This window comes from Castor canadensis, chromosome 6, assembly GCF_047511655.1.
Source record: "Castor canadensis chromosome 6, mCasCan1.hap1v2, whole genome shotgun sequence".
NCBI classification, from domain to species: Eukaryota; Metazoa; Chordata; class Mammalia; order Rodentia; family Castoridae; genus Castor; species Castor canadensis.
This window is the reverse complement of record NC_133391.1, coordinates 151,354,661-151,378,668: the sequence shown is the minus strand read 5'-3', so window position 1 is coordinate 151,378,668 and position 24,008 is coordinate 151,354,661.

Genomic DNA, 24,008 nt, shown 5'->3' with positions numbered 1-24,008 from the left:
TAAAAAGTATGTGTCATTTGCAACATTCTAAAATAGTTCTTGGAATGAAATATAAATGTTAATATTAAACTCACAATCATTAAACATAAATTTAATGGTGCTAAATGGAAAATTAATGAACCATTTGAAATTTATTTCTAACAGATCCAATTTATTAAAATATATGAATTATAAGCAACAGACTACATCTAACAATACTATGTTAACACAAAATGATTTAATATGAGAAAAGTATTTTCAAGGTTTGAAAACTCATTACTAATTGATGAAATGATTGAGTAGTTAAAAAAATCAATTAATGCTTAGACAATTAAAAATGGAGTATTGAAATAAATAATACCTACTTCCAGATGGCTTGTTACTGCCTGAGGTACTGGGGTTTGAAATCAGGGCCTTGTGCATGCTAGGCAGGTGCTCTGCCAGTTGAGCAACTCTGTCAGCCCACAATGGAACCATTTTGTGAGATAATCTAGCTGCTTCAAAGTCTGCAATTATGTTTTGTTATCTCCAACTTGGAGGAAGCAGTAATTTGTACTTGCACTCCAGGTATAGAAATAATGAGGTAATACCATCTCTGTTCTCTGTATGTCTACCAACACCATCGTCTATTACCTCCAAATACATATTCTATCAATGTGGCCTTGTACAAATATTTCTTCTTTTTTTCCTTTTTTTAATTGTTGTGCTGGGTGGAGTACATTGTAGCAGTTACAAATATTTCTTGAGACTCATATAATAGGCTTAGTGTCATGGATCTTAATATGATCCCTATCTCTTGGGAAAAGACTAATTTATTAACTAAATAGAGTACTATGCATCAGCTAAGGTACTAGCTCTGGGAAAATATTATCAATTTATGGAACATTCATGGTGGGTGTGGTATAAACCTTAAACCAAAAACCTTATCTATAATAAACATATCTCGGAAGCAAGGAAGTAGAGGAAGAGTAGAAATGATCCTTGAAAAATCACACCCAAGGGCACATTTTTAAAATCTTACTACCTTCTCCCAATATTATGTTCTTTGGGGTTATGATTTCCAGTTTGCTCAAATGAAAATTGAGAAATATTTCTACTAAGAAACACAATAACATCTTCTACTAAATTGTATGCCATGTTGATAAATTAGCTATGGTGATCTTCTGACATCATTTATACTAGCGAACAAAAAGGAACAATTCCATCAGCTCGAATAATCAATCCAAAAAGTACGACTGTAATTTGGAAATTATTGAACCATAGTTTCATTCCTGGGAATAATTACCCAAGGTGTAACTGAAGTATCAAACTGCTTAAAGATGAGGATCTTGGCCACTGTATGAAACAAATAAACCAGACTAACTTAGGTGACTTTTTCATATTGTAAATGTGGAAAGTATGCAACCAAGATAAAATGATAGGTCATGAAGACATCTGAATGACAAATGCCTGTGACTTTTTCAGTTTCTCTTGTTACTTTCTTATTTAATGTCTTTTTTTGGGTGTCCCATTTACATAAAGTACATACTCTACTCTTGAACAAAATACTACATTATTGGGCAATAAATATGTTTTTCCTGATCACAAAGACAGTACATCCATGAAATCTGGGATTGCTACTTCCCTATAAAGTTAATCTTAATGAATTATAGATATGAAAAATAAGGAAGCTGAGTATATTCTTTCAGCCTCAATTCTTTGTTTCATGGACAATTTTGAGATAGTACTTTGTAACCAAGCCAGCAAACATCTAAATAATTTGCTCCTTCTCTTAATGAGTTATTGCAGTGTATCTTCTTTTTTTTCATTTTTTGTTTTTTGCTTTCTCCAATCTTCATCACTATAAATGTGTTACCTCCAAATTCAAGGTCAGTATTGTACTTTATTTTAGGCTTCAAAAGAAAACCACACTCTTCTTTTCACAAAGACATAAAATGAAACACATCTCACAAAAGCTAAATTTTATAACACAGAGAGAAATTATCAGAATTAAAAGAGGATTTCTCCAGGGAAACAGAAACAATGAGATTTGTTTATTTATCTACACGTCTATCTATATCTATAGGCTGATAGATGAGAGATGAATAGATAGATAGATAGATAGATAGATATAGATAGATGATAGATAGACAGATAGATAGATAGATAGATAGATAATTTATCTTAAAGAATTGGTTCATGTGAGTTTGGACATTGACATGTCCAAAATCTGAGGATACTTGGATAGGCAGCCTGAGTGACAGGGGAAATTCCCAGAAGAACATCAGCTGCAGAATTTCTTCTTTCTCATGAAAGGTCCTTCATTTTTTTGGCAGTACTGGGGTTTGAACTCAGGGCCTCACACTGGCTATGCAGGCCTTCTACCACTTGTGGCACTCTACCAGCCCTCACTTTTTAATTAGTTTATATTAATTGTACAAAATAATGGGTTTTATTATCAAATTTTCATACATGTGTAAAATGTATTTTTACCATATTTTTCTCCATTACACTGAGATCCAATTTCCCTTCTACTCCTTAATGATGACCCTTCTGCTTTTATATCTTTTTGCTAAATTCATGAGTTAATTGTTATTCTAACTCTAACTTATTAAAAATGAACAAAATGAAACTTATTGACAAATTGATACACATTTACATTGATAGTATTTATAACTTTGTGAGAGAAAATAAGTGTATTGTTTATTATGAGATTATTTTAAATAATATTTAAATACTATCTCAGAACTCAGAAGCATTTTCTTTTGAAAGTAGAGAAATATTTGGTCATTCTTCATGATTTAAATTTGATATTGCTTCTATTCTACATACATGAAAAATATAAGTACACAAGAATTTAGGTTATTTTTTATGCTGTGATAGTTGATCTCATTTCCAAAATTATACTTCTAGTCATGGTTTCAGACTGCAGCTGTGTAGATACCTAGAAGAGAGATAGGTGGAGAGAGAGAGAAGGAAGAGGAAAGAACAAAGCAAGAAAGAAGAGAAAAATAAGAAAGGAAGAGAAGGGAGGAATAAAGAACACAGGAAGAAAGGATGGAGGAAAACAAAAAATGGAAAATGAATTAATGATAATTTCTTTATTAGTGGTCTTAATTTGAGTTTACAATACCTCAACTAATATTCATTAAAAAAGAATACATTCATATTAAATATTGCAATACAGAGAATTCCAAAATTATAAAGAAATATGAGAGTTGAATGTAATATAATCTTAGTTTTAATACAGTGGGCACATTAATGTTGTAGAAATTTTGTTTCCATGCACATTCTTAGTATACAGTGGCTAGAACAACTACCATAGATTTGTTAAATGTCCAGTACTTCCAAAATCCCAATCATCCCTACCTCACACTTTACAATTGCTTACTCAGTAATTTAACATTCCTGGCAGATTCCAAGATTGAGTTGTTAATAAAATATTTGTATACTTTGCAGGCGTGTATTTGAACAGGCAAATAATCACCACTTACCAAGTTGATACTGAACAGTATCATTTGTAAATTCCCCAGTAAGTTTAAATGGTTGTAAAAATTAAGTCCACATTACACAAGTATAGTGTACTTTGTGACAATGATAGTAAACTCTCCCTAAATTGCATAGATACAAGAGGCAGGAAGGATGTTTGTAGAGAATATTTATTCTGAAATATACTGGAAGCTCCACTCTTAAAAGTTGTGTTCAACATGTTAATTTTCACATATTTAAAATGAGGACAAGAACAGTGCACCTGTGGAGCAAGGCTGTAATAGTAGCTACTTGGGAGTTTGAGATTTGGAGGATTGTAATTCCAGGCCATTCTTGTCCAAAGTTTGCAGGACTCCAAGTTTGCAAAACCTCGTTTCAACAGAAAAAAAAAAAAAAGTCTGAGTCTGGGATACAAACCTGTCATTTTAGCTAGATTGAGATTAAAATAGGAGGATCGCCATCCAGGCCAAGCAGGGCAAAAAGCAGGAGTCTACCTCCAAAATAACCAGAGCAAAGAGGAGCAAGTGATAGAGCACCTACCTATCAATTGCCAAGCATTGAGTTTGAACCACAAAACTGCCAATAAATAGAAAGAGTACAAGTAAATAAAAAGATGAGGCCAATATTGCAGTTGCAGCTGTGTTTATCTATTTATTTACTTTTATGAGGAATAAGTGAGATAATCTGTGTAAAGCTTTAATGGAGTGCAAGTCATATAATACATATTGAGTAAATGTAGGTCATCACATTGTGATACACAGCTGTTGTTGGTAAGAAGTTTACATTTTTGGTGCATTCTATGGTAGAGATTTTGAAAAAATAGCATATCTCAAAAGAAGCACTGTTATGTTCTCAACTGTTCTTAGGTAGAAACAGTATCCTCAAGTGATCCTTTTCCTTTCAAGGGTAAAGAAACAGTCTTCAGTATAACTAAGTACCAATATGTGTCAGAGTTTAGGAGGGGAAATCCAGACTTTAAATTTCACTGATAATCGGAGGTTGTCAGTAAGACTGCAGTTCAGTGTTCACGTGCTCTATGTAGTCAACCTCTCCACAAAACGTGTTCAAGGCTAAGAACCAATTATTACTGATTTCATACTAACAGCAACACTATTCAATTTGAGTAAAACCGAAGTCCTTAAGAATTGTTACATGCTTGTTTTTTGAAGTATTTTTGATGAACTACCTGACTGAGTTTGCCTTTTATTAATATATGAATAAGCTTGACAATTATAATTGCAGTACTTTGCTATATTTGATGATACTTAGTGACTATGTACCCTATTCCAGGCACTACATTAATTAAAATAATGTTTGGGTTATTCAGAAAATTATTTGCATTTGGGTGAAAGAGTTGTATTTGCTAGTTTTCCCTTAATTATTTGATAATATATTTGTATGAGGTGAGTGCATAACCCTGTATATTAGGAATATAAAAATTAATATTCTTCTTTCTCTTTTTTATGGTCTCTGAAATAAAGCCTTAACACCAGTGCATTTGTGCCACAGTTCTAGCATGAATTTGAGGCTATAAATTCTCACAGTATATTATAATGCAAAATATGTTTCTATAGAAGTTTAATCTCTACTAAACCAAATTCTTTCTCCTTAATTGCCACATTAATCATAAGGTAAGAAATTTGTGTTTTTTTCTAATTTCAAATGAGGTGGTCATTTTTAAGTTTTTTTTATAATCAAGAACATTTTTCAATCATAACTTGCCCAGACATATTTTATGCTAGCAACTAACACATCAAAGTTTAGAGCAACAAAGTAATCAAAAGACAACATCCTGAAATGAGGTGAGAGTCATTGTTTTTGCTTATAATGAAAAAAATCTAATTATAAACTCAAAGCTACTCTAATAACAAGTCATGTCATGACCTTACCCATACATCACTACTAAGGATGTTGACATAAACTCAAATATAATATGAGAGTGGAAGACTGATGAAATGGATTTTTATCCCACAGCATTTGTAGATATGTATTGATAAAACATGTACCTGCTTGAAAATATCTTCATAAATGTTGGCAATAATGGCGCCAGTAAGTTTTGGTTCTTACTGCACCCTTAAGCTTCTGTTTTCCAGGGTCACGGTCCTTCCTCAAGTCTAGCTTGAGTCCTCCTTCTGCCCCAACCTCCAATCAGCATGAACCATAAGATCCTAACCAATCAGATCATGCTGAGTCCCACTGAGGGGTATTGAAGCCCCTGCCCTTCCTGCTTCTCTCTCTTGGCTTTCTCCCTCTCCCACCTGGCAATAAAGAATCTCTTGGCCAGATCACACCTCTCCATGTGGTCACTTTGGGGCCTACATTTCCAACATTTTGGTGCCATGACTCAGATGGAGGCTCCCCACTAATCCTGGTGGGACCCCCATTCCAACTCACCCCACAACCACCCTGAGGATGTGAGTGGCCAGGACTCATCCTCCAGATTGCCCTCACTCGCATCCAACACCGGACATTCTTTGGTGAGTACACATACCCTTCTTGGGCTCCCTTTGTGGTCTCTCCCTTCGGTGTCTCTGGGGTTTTAGAACACTTCCCCTGCTTTGGGCTATCTCTGGGCAGCTCAGACAGTAGAGGAATGCCCTTCTCCTCAGGGCTTGGATTTTACAGGGTCTGGGACCCTACAAAACCTAGGCCTAGGTAATCCAAGCCGCTGGCCTGTGGCCTACAAACCATCTGAACTCAGTAACGACTGATTCTCATGCGTTTTGTGTTCTCTCGGATATTTGTGCTGCGTGGGTATGCTCCACAGTACATAATGTCCTCCTCTCCCATTCCAGGACCGGGTCCCTCATAATGGGTGCCTCTACATCTTCTCTGCCATCTGACTTCCCACTGAGATGCCTCCTCAATAATTTGGACACCTTAGGTTTGACCCCAGACATAAAACTGAAAAACTTGATCCGCTTTTGCACCCAAATTTGGCACACTTATCCTTTAGACAACCAAAGTCACTGGCCCCTTTTTGGGTTTTTAGATCCCAACATTTTACGGGACATATACTAATGTGAGTGATCGGGATGATGGGGAGAGATTCCATATATCCAAGCCTTTTCATACCTCCATCTAAATCCAGTTCTCTGCACCACTTGCAAGCCACCTCAAACCTTCCCTCTGTACTTTCTGTTCCCCTGTGCAGATTCTATTAGCCTATAAACCAGTTTCTAAATCATCCAATTCCCCTCCCAAACCTCCTCCTTCCCCATGTAAACAGACTTCTTGCATTGCTTACCATACCTATCTCCTCCTATCTTCCTGAAAAACTTTCCCTGTCATGGAATTAAGCAAGCCACTCTTGCCAATTCTGGCCTAAAGGCAATTCCAGCTCTGGGAGAGCTCATGCTCCCTTCCTGTGGGCTGAGACCAAGCCCCGGATATATTTGGTGACTGGAGAGTGGAGGTTTCATTTTGCTGAAAGCCTGCCAGTACCAATCAATGGGAGCAACCTGGAGACACAGGTGATGGCTAATCCCATAAGCGTTTGTCATGCCTCCAGGCTCTGCCTTCCCCTCCCTTACCTAAGATGTCAACTCACCTTTTCTGCCTCCTCCATGGTCTCACCACATGTCCTCTGTCTCTGTCTGCCTTCCCCTCCCTGGGCTTACTGGGACCCTGTCTCCCATGAAAAACCTGTAACATGGTACCTTATGACTTAAGTTATTCCAACTAGTTTGCCAGGCCTCTCAGTCTAAAATAATTTTAAGTCAGCTGCTCTACAAAAGTGCTTACAAAAACCTGCAGCTGCCAAGCTTATGCTCTAACTTTGCCCCCACAAGGGGAGGAGGGAAAGCAAACAGGCACACCTGTGCACAGGATGCCGGCTTCTGGACACAGCAAAAACTCCTGCCATAGCTAAGAAAACCCATAGAGAGGACCCAGTACATCCTGGGCCACCAGCCACACATGGCAATGGCTGCAGCCCGCCACCACTTCCCTTAGAATAAACGCACGCAGAGTACACAGGAAGGGAGGAGGAGCAACGGGCTGCAGGATCAGGCCTAGGCAGTAAAGGTCATTTGTCCCAGGTATGTGTGGAGGGAGTGGTGCCTTGCACAAGTCCTGCTCCTAGCCCCACCTCACACCTCAGGACATCAGACCCAGCCCTTGTAAGCCAATTGTTAGCTCAAGGTTATAGTTCCAGAAATAACAAAACAGACATTTCTGTGGTCTCTAAACTTCTCATTTAGAATTTTCTATACCTTTGGCCTCAGCATAAATTTTTCCCTTCAAATATTAACACTAGTTGTCCCGTATGGCACTGTTATTGGCCTGAAATGACCTCTGAATGCCCTTCTCTAACTTTACAAATGATTTCTTTGTTAAAAATGTAGCCTTTATTAAAGAGGCCGCCTGCTGCTGGCTAAAAGACAGGATCCTAACGTTTTGTTCTTTCTAGATGGGACCTGCATATTCCAGTCTTTGGCTGGTAGATGTTGGAAGCTTTGTACTGAGGCCTGGCCTCAGTATGCCTTGGGTGACCAAGAGAAGTGGCCTTCACAGGGTTCCTTAAATTACAATACATACTCCAATTAGACCTTTTCTATAAAAGTAAAAGTAAACTGAGGTCCCCTATACAAATTTCTCTCATTAGAAAAGCAATGGATTCTGGCCCAGGCCATTCAGGTTGGAAATGATTATATGGCTCAAGCAGTAGAGTGCCACTTTGCAAGCCTAAAGTCCTGAGTTCCAAGCCCAGTACAGCCAAAGTAAAAAAAATAATAATAATAATATTTGGGGCTGTGGAAGTAGCTCAGTGGGAGAATGTCTGCCCAGCATGTGCAAAGCCCTGGGTTCAACTCCCCAGCATTACCAAAAAAAAAAAAAATGGTAAAGAAGATAAGTGGCATTAATGTCACTTCATCCATCTCATAGTAGAAAAATATAGTTTAACCTAGACCAGATCCCTCATTCTTCAAGTGAGGAAACTGAGGCCCAGAACAGTTCAGAGACTTGCTCTCCAGAATGTCAGGTATCAATATAAAATAACAACTTTACTTTACAGCAACAACTTAAAAAAATCCTTTTACCTTTCTACAGCATCTTAAGGATGCTATCAGAAAGCATATCACGGTGGACTCAGAGTCACAGGTGAGAGAGGTTCTCCTTAAAGATAAATTTCTAACAGTCAGCCCCAGATATTCGTAAAAAATTCAGACTGTGGCTGAAGAGAAAAGTCATTGAACCAAGTAATACAGCTAGCCATGTCTGTATTTATGGCTATGTCTGTATGTCCTGGACCTTATTAACAGGAGAGAAAAAGATAAGAGACACCATGGACTCATTGGTGCTCTCAGAGAGGGCCCCACCCAACTGGGGCCTGTATCCTGAACTTGCTACAGTGGTGGACAGGAGGGGCACTTTTGCAGAGAATGCTTAAGGGGCAACAGCCCAGGAGAAAGCCCTGCCCTCAACCAGGACCCTGCCAAATGCAAGGGTAACCACTGGAGGTCTAAGTGCCCCCTTCACCAGATGGAAGATGAGGTGTCACCTTCTATGGATTGATGGGTCCAAGCCTCCTGTCCACACTCCACTTCTTGGCATCAATGTTGAGGAGCCATAATGGCAGAAAAACAAAAGGTCATTTTCCTCCTAGACAATGGAGCCCATTTCTCTGTTTTACCTTTGTCTCCTGGTCCCTGATCCAATGACAAAAGTTATCATTTGGGGCAAATCTGGCCAGCCTCTAGAGCGCTAGTTTACCTGGCCTCTGACCTGCTCTTGGGGAAACCTTCTCTTCTGACACTCTTTCCCCATAGTACCTGAAACTCCAGAGTCCCTGCTGGGACAGGATTTACTATCTCAATGAACGCTCAAATTCACCTTCCCCCAGGCAGCTATCTCTGCTGCCCCCTCCTTCAGGAACAAAGAGATTCTACAGTGTGGACTGATGAGATGAGTGTAGGGTGAGCCAGGACAGCCCTCCCTGTTCAAATAAAACTCAAAAATCCCCCACAGCTTCCACACACAAAACAATATCCCCTCAAGCCTGAGGGACCATGAGGCCTTATGCCTATCATAAATTCCTTAAAACAACAAGGGCTACTAATTACTTGCTCCAGCCCCTATAATGAACTTAAAATTCTTATGAAGGTTAATTTTGGAATGCAGGTTACAAAGTAAACAACTTGAAAAACTTCGGTGTGTGATGGAGTTGGGGTTGAATATACTCTGGGAGTTGCCTGGAGGATTTTTGGGGTCATGTCAAACTAGAGTTGGGTCCTCTGTCTATGAAGTAACAAGGTTGTATTAGTATTGTTCTGCTCTGAGTAACATCTACAAGGGGCATTACAGAGAAAGATTTTATCAAATAAATTATTTGTGTTTTCTGCTGATCTTGTCAAGCTTTAAGTACTAAATCAGAGTTCATTTACATAGTTGCTTATGTGTCTTGAATGACCACCTTGTAACAGTGTTGTGTTATACTTTATCTAAATATGGTACAGACATTTGAAAGATTCAAAGTGTCAATTTGTGTGGAGTGATGAGCTGGCTCTCTTTTATCCAAGAGTGTTATGTTTAAATCCTGACAGCCCCTGCCTCCCACAGGTCACCTACCTAGGTGTGGCCTTAAAGGGACAGACTCACTCCCTGAGTCATAAATGCATTAACCCAATCTTCCATTTCCCAACCCCCCATACCATAAGACAGCTTACGGCTTTCCTGGCAGTTATAGGATTTTGCAGAATTTAGATCCCTAGGTATGTTGTCCCTGAGCAGACACTTTTTATGCTCCTCCTAATATTCCTATTTGGGTCTTAGATAATGTATGGCCACCCATTTGTCTTAGAAAACTTGCCTCCAACAGACTCTGCTCCTCTGGCTGACTACCTGCCTTCTCAGGGAACTTCTCAGAGAGCATGCAAACCAGATCCTGCCCCACCCTATAACAATTTCTGTTAAACCAGGGCATCTTGTTCTCTAAAAGGATCTTCTACCTTCTCCATTGGGACTTCGATGGACCAGCCCTCATCTGGTCATTCTCATGACACCCACTATTGTCAAGCTCAATGGGTCCCCCCAATGGCTATACCTCTCAAGAAATAATTAGAAAAATGGAGAAGGGAATTGGAGGACTCTTGGAATCCTCTAGGGAACAGCATTTCACAGTGGTTCTCCTGGCCAATGCCCATCCTAATGCCTGTGTTCTTGCTCTCCTATTCTTAAGCTTCCTCCCTTGTATCATACTGCATGTCTGCTCCTGCTAATCAAAAATTTAACCAGTTGTACCTCCAGGGATACCAACCTCTCCAAAACACCAGGATAGTTGGCTGATACCCACCATGCAGAGATCAGAGGATTGGCTCGAGACCTATGGCTACAAGGGACCTTCATCAACTTCAGGGAAGAGGAAATCCTCATTTTTAGAGCCTGGGTGTACGCCATCATGAGGCTCAGCACCCCAACATTGTTTGCCAACTAACCCTCCCTTCCCCTACGCCACCCCTTGCCAGCTCGAAGAAGCTGTCCTTAACAAACAAAAAAGGGAGGAATGTTGGCAATAATGGCGCCAATAGGTTGCGGTTCTTACTGCACCCTTAAGCTTCTGTTTGCCAGGGTCATGGTCCTGCCTCAAGTCTAGCTTGAATCCTCCTCCTGCCCCAACCTCCAATCAGCATGAACCATAAGACCCTAACCAATCAGATCATGCTGAGTCTCACTGAGGGGTATTGAAGCCCCTGCCCTTCCTGCTTCTCTCTCTTGGCTCTCTCTCTTGGCTCTCTCCCTCTCCCACCTGGCAATAAAGAATCTCTTGGCCAGATCACTCCTCTCCACATGATCACTTTGGGGCCTACATTTCCAACAACAAAAATTCAGCAAAAATTATGAAGAAAAAAAAAGGATTGGTGCCCATAAGCTATCAAGTTTTCTGTTAAGTATTGGTTTGACTCTTGAACTATAGCATTCAGATAAATAAAAATAAATTTGTTGTCCTTCAAACTATCATATTATCTATAACAAATTATCAACTGTCTATAATTGTGAAGAACTATGAGAATATTTCTAATTTTTTGGTAGAGAGACTGAGATTGCAAATCTATAAAAGCCTTTAATAGCTTCTAATGTGGTATTATGATGAAAATAATATATTTTGTAGAAAGGATATCATAAATAAAACCTTTCCTGTGATTTGGGAGATTACAGAATGTGATGAAGTTATTCTTCAAATTAGTCTTTATTGTTAAGAATCCTATACTTTCTTTTGGGAGGATTTTTATTATCATACAAAACTGTACAAAGTGATGGGTTTCATTATGAAAACATCATACATGAATACAATTTACTTTGATCATATTCACACACCCCATTATCATCTCTTATCTGCCCTACTTGTCCTGCTGGTCTGCATTCTCTTCCAAAATAGTCTCATTGTTACTTCCATCTCCTTTTTAAAAAATGTAGATTATGCATATGAGAGAAAACATGCATGTTTGTCTTTCTGAGTTGGCCTTATTTTCCATAACAAGATGATTTTAGTTCCATCCATTTTCCTGCAAAACTCAGAACTATGTTCTTCTTTATAGCTGAATAAAACTCCAGTGTGCATAAATACCATGGTTTCTTTAGTCATTTGTCTGCTGATGGGCACCTACATCAATTCCATAATATTGCTATTTTGAATAGTGCTGCAATAATCATGGGTGTACAGGAATCTCTACTGTATGCTTGACTTATATCCTTTAGCATAGCTAAAGATCCCATTTTTATTAAATAAGAATTCATTCTGTAAAATAATAGTCACATCAAATTTTATCTTTAATACTTAATAAATAGATAAAGACATTTTTATGATTGGTCATGGTGGTATCAGAAAACCTCTTTCACCTCTTGACTATGTGGCAATAAGTAAGTCACTGAACCTGGGAGCCCCTGCCAACTAATAATCTTAAATTTCACGTGCAAAAATTCTACCTCCAAATTTAGAAAATAATGTATCAATCCTTTTTTTTGTGAAGTTAAAATTTCTGTTCCTAGTTTCATTAATACCATGGATAATGTTTAGTGTTAATAAAAGCAGACCAACTTTCATGTGCCACATCCCCACTCTTAATTATAGAAAAGACTGAAAATGTGCTGGAATTGTATATTTTCCATTCTACAAAAGATATCATTAACAAGATTTTAATTTATGAACTTGAATAACTTTATCAAAAATATTTGCCATAGACTGATAGGCAAATATTACTTTTCTACTTATGTTGCATGAACTAATATTGAACAATTTTAATTATATGAAACTGAACTTGACTGCTATTCTGAAATGTAGTGTTAACAGTGTTATTTGGCAAGAATTTTCTTTTTATGTATCACTTATTTTACAGTTATAATAGCTTCTTAAAATAAAATGGAAAGCTTCTTAAAATAAAACGGAAAGTTTAATAAATTATGAAGAAAATGTGGTAGAGATGAACCAGTTGGGGTTGTAATGCATATATGCATGGAAACAAGACAAGGAAACTCCCTGTGTAGCTATCTTTATTTCAAACCAGCAAAAGGTTATGTTTTTCTTTCTATCTTTTATGATTTTTTCTTCTACAAAATCAGAGAACAGGAGGGGAGAACAGGTTCTGTGGGTGGGGGAGTTAGAGGATGAATATGGTGCAAGTAATGTTTACACTAATATGTAAATGCAAAAATGATACTTGTTGGAACTTTCCAGGAATGGGGGAAGGGTGAATGAAGAATGGTGGAGGAGGTGAATTCAAGTATGATATATTTGATACATTGTAAGAATCTTTCTAAATGCCACAATGTACCCCCACCCAGCACAACAATAAAGGAGAAAAATGTGATATAAATATACATAGGAAATTACATTGTAAATTCTCAAAGGGTTCTGATATCAAAATACATCTAGACCCAAGATATTCAGTAAAGGATTATGGAAAGGAATTCTTTCAACTTGTTTATTCCTGAATTCCTTTCTTCTTTTTGTGTCTTCCTCATTTTCTTTTTCTTATTTTATTTTTTTGTCCTTGATTTTATTTGCCAATACCTTAGCAGTTTTATTTTCTATATTTAGATATATTCACCAGTATTTGAGTTTTGTGATTTGATTTACTCTTTTTCCTGGCTTGTTCAATATTTTCATGCTTATAAAATAAGCATGCTTTGTAGAGAAGCTGCTATATTACTACTGTTTTAAATTCTCTGAATGAATTCTATTTCCACATTCTTCTTGTATGTCTAATTTGTTATACATTGCTAATTGTTTTAACTTTAAAAATTAGTGTAAACAAATCAGAAGACATGTAAATGGAAAAATAAATGAAAATAGTTTTATTTATTTTAAGCATTTGCAGAAAATGTGCCATTTTATTATTCTTGTGTGACATACCACACAGTAACTTGCCATTACAAGGCATACTTTATAAAGCAGAGTATTTATATTATATGGAATTTTACTTAAAACCTTGCTTCATAATTTAGAAGCTATGTGCAAAATATATCAAATTATGTCCTCATGCACCAATGATAATCTTTACTGCCCCTTTTTCGTGTGTAAGAATTAAATGTAGCCCCCATTATTACAAAATGCCTCTAGAAATTAGTTAGAACAATGTGTAATTCTATTTTACTTATGAAAGCCTAGTGGAGGTACTTTTAAAATTTCTGAATGTTCTGACAACATTTACTTAAACTGATAATAAAGCAAAGTAACAAAAAATAATTCCCAAGATAACAGAGCAGTTGAGACCTCTAAATAAATATGCATTTTCCTCAAGTTTCAGTAAATATATCTAGTTTATTTTGTAATTAATAATCTATTTATTATAAAAAAGTATATAAGATGCTTTAACAAAATAATTCCTTCAAATACACAGTTAATGATGCCTGCCTTTTCTTTATCTGTCAGTGCAAGAAATTCTTCTATCAGTAACATTAAAGACAGAATTTGTTTATTATGAAAATCTGAAGTACATTGATTGATAAATATAATATTCCTTGTATGAGGACATATAAATACAATATAAACACAAATATAAATTTAAAAACTTAATAGTCAAATTCCAAACTTAATTTTTCATGCACCAATTTTAATAGCTTGTATTTAACAATGATGAAATGCAACAATTAATAACTAACTATTGCAACAATAGGGGATCAAAATCATGATAAAAACATTACAATTCATTGTATATGACTGTGTTTTTTTTGCTAACTGTCAGAAAGTTTTTAAAACTATTCACATAACTTATTTAGAAACAATTTTATAGAAGGGTATATGCAGGTCCCTGAAGACATTTTGAGGAAGACATTCACACTGCAGATAAGTCAAAATATTTTTTCTGTGTTTCATAAAATAATGAATAGCAACTAAAATATATGTAGAAAAAATGAACCCAAAACTAATACAATATGTATAATTGCTATAGAATGTCTCATTTTTCAAAGTTTTAAATTTATACGAATACAAATAAGGAGGTTGAACGCATAAAAATTAGTATATCAATTTTAGATAACTCTGACTACAGGCAAAATTGTGCCAAAAAAACCTGTGGGTCATATTTGGCCATATATTAGCAAAGTTTATGAAGAAAAACCATGAAACGTTCCTTGAACCAGAAAAAAATCTATGCTTAAACCACAATAAACTCAAATTTCTATGGTTTATCAGAGAGCTAAAATAAAAACATAGTAACATTGATCATGGTTTCTCCTTAGTGTACAGAATTTCCTAGTGCTTATAGAAACTTGTCAATAAATATTTGAAGATTGGGTCAATAACAAACTATAGCCATATTTATATCCATTGATACTTTAGAAGGTTGGGTAGATTAATGGCAAATGATAAACAGACAGGTAGAAATAAGATAAGAAAACAGTCAATACATACTAAATATACCACAAGGCATATAAATTTCCTTTATAAATCCACACATTATAAGAATCTCCCAATGGCATTAAGACAAATTATTGGAATTCAATGGACCAAACATTTGAAGATACCAAAAGGTAAATAACACTTTTCTGAATTTGTGTGTTTGTGGGAATTATTATAACTTCAATAACATCCAGAGTCATATGTTATAAAATCAGAGCTAGGGAAAAAGCACAATGAAGAGTGCTTCATACTCAAGATAAACTAACATTGATGAACTTTAACTTTTTAAAATGCTCTGTGGGGAAAAAAAACCCTCCAAATGAGAACTTTTGCATTTATATAATCTCTCTACAAGTAATGAGAATTTCACATTAATTTTCATCAATAAGTAGCCTGCACCCCCACTCACAAAAACACAATCAAACAAATGACAAAAATCATCCATTTTAGATCAAAACAAGAAATTACATAGTTGTGTGGCTTTGTCAATTTATTAAAAAATGTCACTTTCATTAATTTTGAGGCTCTGTGACTAGGCTCATAAAGATGGCAATTTTTACTTTTTTGTTGTAAAGAATAGTTATTATATCAGGTCATGATTTATTTCACCATTACTGGTATTATTTAGATTTAAGCTGAGTTTGTTTAATAATAACATTAGCACATTTTTAAGAAGTGTATTTGCTATGCATATCTTTCAACTTTTTATTTTGAGATAATTATAGAATCACATAAGTTAAAATGAAAATTTATTAAAAATATCCTTTATACCCTTCATTTAATTTCTATAATGGTAACATATTTGCATAATTACAGATCCACAATAAAAACAAACAATAAATTAAATATAGATTTACACACAATATAAATTGTGGGACTGACTGTTGCATTTCATTCTTATTTCCCTATGATTCATCCCAGTTGTGGTGCATATTAGTAGCTCAGCTCATTTTATTTCTGAGTAGTATATTCCACTGTATGGGCATACCATAGTTTCAGTTCATTGACAGATGTTTATTGTCTGGCTGTAGTTGCTATGGAAATTTTTGTGCAGGTTTGTTTAACTTTCAAAAAACGAACTGTCATATTCTTTTCAAAATTGCTATACCATTTTATATTTCCAGTCTGTCCATATCTTCTCCAGCACTTAGTGATATCTTTATTTTCTACTTTAGGTAATCTGATATTTGTATGGAGTTATGTCATTGTGATTTAAATTTGCATTTCCTAACAGGAAATTCACACTTTTTATAGGCTTACTTAACATCTTCATTTGGTCCTTTTATTTTTCCAATTGTTAATTAGGCTGTATTTTTATGCACAGTTTTGAAATTGTATTTTTTCTACATATTTTTGAGTCACACAGCTTAAATGCAGTTCTTTTGTAGGATATGTACTTTGCAAATATTTTCTCTCAATATATCTTTTTATCTGCTTCATAAAGTATTCTCAGAATATGTTTTTTCTTTACATCTTAATTTTGATTTTCAAAGTTTTATTAACCTTTTAGTTTTTATTTTTTCAATTCATGTTTTCACCCAAATCTGAGAACTTTTCACATTTCTCTACATCATAAGGAGAAGATTGTGTAAATATGCACACTAAAGTTCAGGAAGAGGTTCACTTGTAGGAGTATGAATGGTCTGGAAACAAAAACGCATGCAAGTGTTGGAGCTATTCAATCATGATGGACCTTTAGTCACATCTGTTTATTAAGACCCAAGCCTTGTATGCACATATGAATAATAAAACAATTTAAAAAAAGAAATCAAATCATCTAAAGACTCTAATATTCATACAGAATGAACAATATCCTTTAAAAGAGTAATGAGCATGTCATAAAATACAACCACATGACTTAAAAGAAAATTAAAAAAAAATGAAAATAGTGCCATAGGTGGACTAGTATAAATGTTAAAAGGAACTACTGTTGACTAATGTGTTAAATAAATATAATAAGGCCATTTTCTTAGAATATTAGAACCTATAACAGTGTGGAAATGACCAAAGGTCTTTTGAAAATGTGTCAACCTTCAAGAGTCATTAGGAAAATGCAAATTACTCTCACTATGTGCTTATCAAAATGATTGTAAATCTAAATGGGAGTAATGTCAATGGTTCATGAGGATATGGAGACAGTGCAATTTGGTTCAACTACTTCATAAAATGTGTAGTAGAATTAAACTGAGTGTACACAAATAATATCAAAATTTTCAATATGTATACAGAAGATCCTTCTTATCTCTAGTTGTAGCCTGAAATGCAGATGGTGCCAAACCCTACATATTCTGATTTTCCTATATATACATACTAATGATAATTCTGTGATTTTCCTATATATACATACTAATGATAATTCTGAATTCATAAATTTGGTGGTGTACACATTAGTATTATAATGATAAGTTATAATAATTATAATTTATTATTATAACTATTTTGTGAGTGTTCTTTCTCTTAAAATGTTTTATTTTGCTATATTCACACTTCTCGTGGTGCTTCCTAAAAGAAGAATTCCATGGGTTTCTCTAAATATCTGAAATTAACTCATCTTTCACTTTGGGCAATTATTAAGATAAGAGTTATTTGAGTGCAAGCACCCTGATATCACAACAGATGATCAGATGATATGGAAACTACTAAACAACAGAGGTGATGCACATCCCAGGCAATACAGAATAGATAGCATGAATTTTCATAGTACTACTCAGAAGGGTACTTAGTTCAAAAATTGTATATTGTTTATTTGGGGAATTTTCCATTTAGTGTTCTTGGATCATGTTTGAGTACAAGTAGCTGAAAGGACAGAGAATGAAACTAAAGATAAGGGGTGACTACAGTGGTAGATGTGTATGCACATATTTACCAAAGATACACATAAGATTGTTTATAGCAGAACTATACAAAATAGGCAAAAACTTGAGAACATATTTTTCTTACAGTAAAATGAATGTGTAATTTTATCACATTATATTAATTTAAAAACTTATGCTGAAAATAACTAACTTCACACAAAAATACATTTAAATCTCACAAATATTAATGTTGAGCAAAATAATCCAGGTACAGAGTATAAACTATACTATTTAACTTATATTAAGAAAAACATGTGAAGCTCATTTACTGTGCTGTGAGAATGGTGTTATGTTTTAGAGAAAGTGATTGCAAATGGATATCAAGAAGTATTTCTGAGGGTTTAATAATGTTCTATTTCTTCATCTGAGCACTATGTGAAAATTCACTAAAGCACACTTTGGGAAACTTGTACCCCAAATATTTTATTAAAGCAAAATTTTTTTTGTCCTTTCTTCTAATGTGTTTGCCAATGCATCATGTCCTTCCTACTGACTTTTCACTTTATGAAATAATTGTCCAATTGCTCTTTAACAGTGAGCATTAAATCTCAAGACAAAGGGGGCTTTGAGTATAAGACTCTGGAGAATTATTATCATTTGCCTTTTCTTTCTCCCTCAAGAAAATGCCATGCTTGTGACATCCCAGTGTCTTAGTCTACCTTTCAAGTTTGGTTACATGCTTCCAAAGGACAACTGCAATTATTGACATGATAGAGCTTCTGTCGTGAGCTTTATTGCTTATTGAATTGCCTTCACTGAGCCATGAGTTTAATTACTGAGACTCTTCAAACTAGATATCTGTACCAGAACTTGGATTATTGTTCAATCCAATGGTGCGTAGTTCTTTCACAGGTCATATGGAAGGGAAGGATCAGACCTAAATGAGTTACAGAGCCCTTCCTTGTCTGGACATTGTCAAGGGAAATTTTGATCATTTCATCAGATGATGCAACACACACAACTGCATATCTCTCATTCTCTTTCCAATTTTTCCTATTATATCACCCCACTTAGTATGTAAGAGGCATGCTGATAATTAGTTTATGTATATGATTTAATCATTCCACAAAGCATGTTAATTAATGTTATTATTAGCTTCTTTCAGCAGGAGATTGAGGCAGGAAATGATAAGGCATTTTCCCCACAGAATCAATAATGTCATTACTTTCTCCCTTTTATTTCATTTGGTATCAAAGGGATCAACTCTGCCCACCCACAGTACCATTGAATAAATAGAGTTCTTTCAAGTATTCCCTTTTGATCTTATTTGACAAATCTGGTGATGGGGAGAAAGGAAGTATCAACAAAATTTATAGTAATCTCAGTAAGATTTAAAAAATGATTGAAAGGCTCAGAGACTTCACTGAAGTACGAAACACATTGGAGGTGACTGTGCACAGAATGTGACAATCCAAATTTTGTCCAGTCCTTTTTCACACTTTCTAATGCATAACATCAGGGATGTCTATAAAGCTGTTACTCCAGATATATGTAGAAATTCTCATAAAATTATCTAAGAACACAAAACATAACTGTGTTGATGATATGGATAGTAGAACAGGACAATAGTATGTGGATGCATTCTCTTGGGCTCTGGGATTTATTTAAATTTGTGTGATTAAGTTAGAGCAGAACAAACAGACTATGATAGAGATTAAGTGAATACTTATTGAATAAAGTAGCTTGCAACTCCAAAAAAACAAAGAAATAGATCAGGGTTTTGATTCCATGAATAAGTCAGGTCACAGAAATAAAAAAAGATTATATCCCAAAGAGAGAAAGAGGGTAAGAGTATTGGGGACTATAAAAGAGATGGCAAGACAACAGAAAAGTGTAGAAAAACTGAGAAAACAGAACAAAAGCAACAAATACTTCTAATCCTTATCCCAAGATTCCCAGGAGGGAGAGGGAAGCTGAAGGTGCAATCACAATATAAGCCAGATGATCCCAGTGACAGATTAGCAATTCTAGCTGTAGAAGAAGCCCTTACCTTCCACAGGTCTTAAACACAGTGACTACTCCAGAGTGGAAGACAAGTCTCAATAAAGAAAACCATGTTGTCTCTCCTCCCATCTCTGAGAGCTGTATCAAGGTGGCACTTTGAGAAAGAGCCTACTGATACTTTCAGCTTCTCTGGAGTCTTGAAAACAGGAACAATCATGACATAGAGAGCCTTGGTTCACCCTGCTAAAATGTCTGTATGGGAGATGGATACAGCACATGTTTATGGAGAAGAATAGGGACTGGCATATTTCCATAGAAGAGTTTAAGCAATGAGGAGCTTTAGAAGTGAAAGGAATAGTGATTGGAGATCCCACCCTGCAAGGCTAGAAGTGACTCCCATCATCTGAGAGTTATGTCAGAAAGTCAGCAGTGATCCTGGAACTTTTAGGTTTGCTATGCAAACTTTCAGAGCCACTTCTTGGCTACACGTGTAAGCTTCTGAGAACCTTGAATTCACATAATCTGAATCATGTGATTTACACTGATACTTCCTCTCCACACAGAGAATAGCTGAAGGCCAGGGTTAGAAAGCAGTAAGACCCACTTGTGAGAACTGCATTGTGAAGTGTATTTGCTGTCAAGCAGGTATGAGGGTCCAGAGCTCAGGCCTTCTGAAGTACATGAGCTCCACAGCTACTTCCCCCCCAACAGGGAGGTGACCTATAGGACAGGATCTGGAAACACTAAGTCTTGCCTCTAGAAAATGCATCTTGGCTAGTTATGGGTCTGAGAGCCTGGAAACCAAGTGTTACAAATCACAGAATTTCCACAGAACTTTCCTCCTAACAGGGAAGTGATGTCTAGGCAGGGACAGAAAGCACTAAGATCCACTTCTGAGACTGCATTCCAGTGTGTGTTTGCCACCAGGTGAATCTGAGGGCCTGTACCTAGGCCTTCTGGATCACATGATTTCCACAGCCTCATTTTGGCAACAGGAAGGTGACCTGCAGTGCAGGGTCTGAAAACAATGAGGCCCATATCCAGGCATTGCATCCCAGGAAGTATTGGCTACCAGGTTGGCTCAAAGGACCCTGAGCCGAGACCATTTGAATTACATGACTTCCATAGCCTCCTTGCCAACACAGGGAGGTGGTCTGCTGACTGTTGTCTCTGTAAACACTAAGATGTGCTTAGATTCTTCATTTTTCTCCAATACCAGTGCAGAACCAAATATTCTATTTGCTTTCCTCCACTCTCAGCTGTATTGGGGGTTCATTCCTAGGCTTGTACATTTGCTTTCCCTGGAGACATTAGTTCAAGAGAGGGGAGAGAGTTGTGGAGCAATGGAAATTTGCATGGCCCATCGCTGTAAAGCTCCCTGTGGCCAACAGAAAATATAGGACAAAAAGGAGAGAAGTTTCTATAGTAAAATTATCCCAGAACGAGATAATCAATCTTTCTACAGAGACTCCAGCAAGTTTTACTTGACCTGTGTAGTGATGGGATCAGACTTGGTACCCAGAGTGTGTAGGAAAAGGCTTTGCTACTGAGTCATACTCTTAATTCAGTGATGAGAAATGACAGCTCAACCTGGACAACATGCTGTCTTGACTGAACATTAAGAATATTTCGACTGCAACTAAAAGTTGATTATAACTTCCAACCAATGACTTGGCCTCAGATGTGCAAGTCCCCATGCAGAAACATAATAGATATGAATAAACAGAATATCTCCAAATATAACAACTGCACTGTAATGAACATTAACAATAGGGAAGTATATGAAATCTCAAAGCAGTAAAAAACATGATAATAAGAATGATTAATGAATCTAAAGAGGACACAAATAAATGCTTAAGTGGAATTCATGAAAATTCAAGAAAAGAGCTAAATGAAATGAAGAAATAATGCAGGACATGAAAGAGGACTTCAACAAACAGAGAAATTCTGGGAAAAAATATCAAATTAAAATGCAAAAAAATGAAAAGCTCAATAAGAAAAATATGATGTTCATTTTAGAGTTTCTTCAGTAGACAAAAAATATCAGGGTTAGAGGACAAGGTGTATGTATGAAAACATTCAGATGCAGATAAAGAAAGAATTTTAAAGTACAATGTGAACACCAATAAAACACCAAGACTGTCTATCATGGGTATAGAATAATAAGAGGCATAAGCTAAAGGTATAGAAAACATATTCAATAATAATTTTAGAACTTCCCAATACTTGAGAAATAGATGGCCATCCAGGTACAGGAATCTAATAAGAATCCAACCATGCAAGACCAGTAAAGAACCTCCTTAAGGGTTATGGTCATTAGAATATTAGGCATACAGAACAAGAACAGAATATTGATATCTGCAAGATAGAAATGCCAAGTCACATATAAAGGAAAACCCATCAGAATAACAGCATGTTTCTCAACAGAAACCTAAAAATCAAGGAGGCCATGGGATATTGTATACCTGACACTGAAAGAAAATAACTGCTTACCTAGATTACTGTATCCAGCAAAGCTTTCCTTAAATTGAAGGAGAAATAAAAGCTTTCCATGATAAACAAAACCAAAAGCAATTCTGACCACTAAACCAGCAATTGAGAAGATATTGAAAGGAATCTTACACACACAGAAAGAAGAATATAAATACAACCAGGAAAATACAGGATGGAATAAATTTTATTAGATAAGTACAAAAGCATGATGAATACAGAAGAAAAAAAACAGTACAAAAACAACAAAAAAGCATTACTACATACATTGCAATAATAACTCTGAATGTTAATGATAACTCATCGATCAAAATACACAGACTAAAAGACTGGCTTAAAAGATAACACTCAACCAGTTTTGAAAATGTAAATGAAGTACATTTTACAAGAAATGTACTTCACGAGAAAAGGCAAACACATTTTAAAGTGAATGATGGAAAAAGGTTTTCCAAGGAAATGGAGTCCAAATGCAATTCGGAGTAGCTATACCAATATCTGATAAAGCAAAATTCAAATGAAAATTAGAAGAGACAAAGTAATTTTATATTGATAAAGGAAATAATTCATCAGGACCTTATAATAGTTGTAAACATGTACACAACCAATTTAATAAAGAAAGCACTACTGAACATAAAAACTCAGATAGACTCCAGCACAATGACTTTAATATCCCACTGTCACCAATAACTAAATCACCCAGGCCCAAAAGAAGACTTCAGAATTAATGACAATACAGATCAAATGTAATTAACAGAAATCTATGGAATGTTCTAATGAATAGGCAAAGAATACACATTTACCAAGGACCCCATAGGGCTTTTTCTTGAATCAAATTAAAATGAAATATAACTTCCCAGGATCTGTGGGAAATATCAAAGGAATTGCTAAGAGAGATGAGAGAGATCTTAAAAAATAATGTAAGGATGCATGCCAGTCTCTTAGAAAAACAAGAACAAGTAAATCAAAAAACGTGAAGGTGGAAAGAAATAATAAAGATCAAGACAGAAATTAGTGAAATGCAGACTAAAATTATAATACAAAGAATTAATGAAACAAAAACTTATTTGAAAAGATCAACAAGATTGACAAATCTTTAACTAAACTAACCAAAAAAAAGAGGAATAAAATAAAAATTAATTAAATAAGAGATGAGAATGAGATATCACAACAAATATCAATGAAAAATCAGAGTGTCATTGAAGAATACTTTGTAAAACTATATACGAAAAAACTGGAAAATTGAGAAGAAATAGATACATTTCTAGATGCATAGGACCTAACAAAATGGAATCAAGAGAATGAAAACAACTTAAACAGATTTATAATAAGCAATGAAATTTAAATAGTAATAAAATGTCTCAAAATAAAGAAAAGCTCAGGAACAGAAAAATTCACTGCTGAATTCTAACAGATCTTTATAGAAGAACCAACAC